This window comes from Octopus bimaculoides, chromosome 24, assembly GCF_001194135.2.
Source record: "Octopus bimaculoides isolate UCB-OBI-ISO-001 chromosome 24, ASM119413v2, whole genome shotgun sequence".
NCBI classification, from domain to species: Eukaryota; Metazoa; Mollusca; class Cephalopoda; order Octopoda; family Octopodidae; genus Octopus; species Octopus bimaculoides.
This window is the reverse complement of record NC_069004.1, coordinates 28,501,253-28,503,810: the sequence shown is the minus strand read 5'-3', so window position 1 is coordinate 28,503,810 and position 2,558 is coordinate 28,501,253. Positions and strand designations below refer to the sequence as shown.

Here is a 2,558-nt window from a genome sequence, read left to right as displayed (position 1 = left end):
ATATATACATATATACACATGTATATACGTGTGTGTCTGCATATATATATATTTGTATATATATATATATATATATATATGTTTGTGTGTAAGTATATATGTATGTATGTAGACATACATACCCATAAACGTTTTAAGTATAAACTACTTACACATACATGTGAGGTGTGTATGCATGTATAATAGATTTGCATATGCATACATTCATACATAATGATGTCTGTGTGTGTGTGTATGTGTATGTGTAAATTCGTGTCTGTATATGTGTGTGCATGCATCTGTGCATGCGTGTATGTGTATGCTTGCACGCGTGCATAGGTGTATGCGTGTATGCGTCCATTTACATATCTTTTCTGAATAAATGAACGGGAAGGCTATCGTAAGAAGACGTTTTGAATAAGAAAAACATCGTAATAATAGCAATTGAATAGTTTCTACAAAAACAGATCATACAATATTGTCATCAATCACATCACAAGTCCCTCGTTAACAGTAGCAAGAGTTTAGTTGATTACATGAATAATTAATTAGTTAATTATAGTTAATTCATATACAAACCTTATGTATTTGCTGTTGTTGTGGTCGCTGTGATTTCGTTGATTCCGTGAATATGTTATTTGTAATCTGTAATCATTTTCCAGACGGCTATTTGTAGTTACACAATCTTGAATGAACAATTAAGATGTCTTCTGTCGCTACCACAAGTCTGACAAGTCAACGATGGAGTCACATGACTGATCTCTCGACCCTGCCAGTAATAGAAATGTGAAATGTCCTTTAAACCAGGGGTCTGCCAACCACCGGGCTGCGGACCAATGCCGCGCCGTGCATCATTTGGTACTGGACCGCACAGAAAGAATAAAGTTTTGCATTTTATTTCTATTTTACAAACTGCCACAGTCCACCGGGTGTTTTTGTATAACACGTGCATTATACATGTAACATATATGTATTATATTTGCAAAATATATATTTATTATATTTGTAATATCAAGGCAGCGAGCTGGCAGAAACGTTACCCCGCCAGGCGAAATGCTTAGCGGTATTTCGTCTGCCGTAACGTTCTGAGTTCAAATTCCGCCAAGGTCGACCTTGCCATTCATCCTTTCGGGGTCGATAAATTAAGTACCAGTTACGCACTGGGGTCGATATAATCGATCTAATCCGTTTGTCTGTCCTTGTTTGTCCCCTCTGTGTGTAGCCCCTTGTGGGCAGTAAAGAAATAGGTATTTCGTCTGTCTTTACGTTCTGAGTTCAAATTCCGTCGAGGTCGACTTTGCCTTTCATCCTTTCGGGCTCGATAAATTAAGTACCAGTTGTGTACTGGGGTCGATCTAGTCGACTGCCCCTCCTCCTCCGAAATTTCGGGCCTTGTACCTAGAGTAGAAAAGAATATCATATAAATGCATTATATATTTAGTATGTATGTAAGGCGTGGCGGTGTGGAAAGAAGCTTGCTTCCCAACCACATGGTCCAAGGTTCAGTCCCACTGCGTGGCTCATTGGGCGTGTGTCTTCTACTATAGCTTCGGGTCGACCAAAGCCTTATGAGTGGATTTGGTAGACGGAAACTGAAAGAAACCCGTTGTATATATGTATATATGTATGTGCTTGTGCGTGTGCGTACGTATATCTATGTGTCTGTTTTTATCCCCCACCGCCGCTTGACAACCGGTGTTGGTGTTTTTACGTCTCCGTAACCTAGCGGTCCGGCAATGGAGATTGATAGAATAAGTACCAGGCTTTAAAAAAGAATAAGTACTGAAGTTGATTCATTCGACTACAAATTGTTCAAAGTGGTGCTCCAGCATGGCCACAGTCTAATGACGATCAAAATACAATGGCAGAATTAGAAAGTGCTTTTAGAAAAAAGAAGCGAATACCAAGACCAAGTAAAACGGAAAGAAGAAGCGTGATAGCAACAAAACACAAAAAAACAAAACTCAGTTTTATTAAGAAAATATTTAATAGCACAAACAGCAAATCACTGAAATAAACCGCTGCAGTTACAACAACATCAACAACAATTCTTATAGTACCACTATCACCAGCGCCATCTGCCAGCAACCATTACAACTAATATGACTACGAATTTCCGTCAAAAGCGTCCAAGTGTTTTATTTAATTTAGTTCTTAATAGCCAAGACATTTCTTTAAAAGATTTTTCGAAATACGTAAATATTTTAAAAGCTGCGAAGAATTAACTCCGAGAAAGTTAAATGAAAGTTGAAAATACATAAAAAATAGAAAAAATAAATATATGTTAAGAAAAAGAAAATTTAAGGAATCGCTGAGGATTAAACTTCCCGCTGCTAGAATTTCCGACATTTATCTTCGTGTTTCAAAAAAAAATCTTAAGAATATGGACTTTTGTTGGCTGTTGATTGGCCCCGGGGTGACTTGTCCTTTTTTTATGGCCGAACCTACCGCTGGTACTGTATTTATTGGCGTTAGGTGGTGTTGGTGGTGGTGGTGGTGGTGGTGGTGGTGTTGATGGTGGTGGTGTTGATGGTGGTGGTTCTTATTGGCATTAGGAGGTGCATCTGGTGATTCTGATG

General features: G+C 38.4%; 1 long non-coding RNA gene across 1 annotated transcript in view; it reads right to left on the bottom strand.

Moving 5' to 3' along the window:
- Positions 1 to 2,558, bottom strand: part of LOC106877267 (uncharacterized) — an 88,602-nt gene that overhangs the window by 53,397 nt on the left and 32,647 nt on the right. The window contains exon 2 of the long non-coding RNA XR_001410364.2: positions 559 to 748. This is a non-coding gene — a long non-coding RNA (uncharacterized LOC106877267). The remainder of the gene's footprint in view (positions 1 to 558; positions 749 to 2,558) is intronic.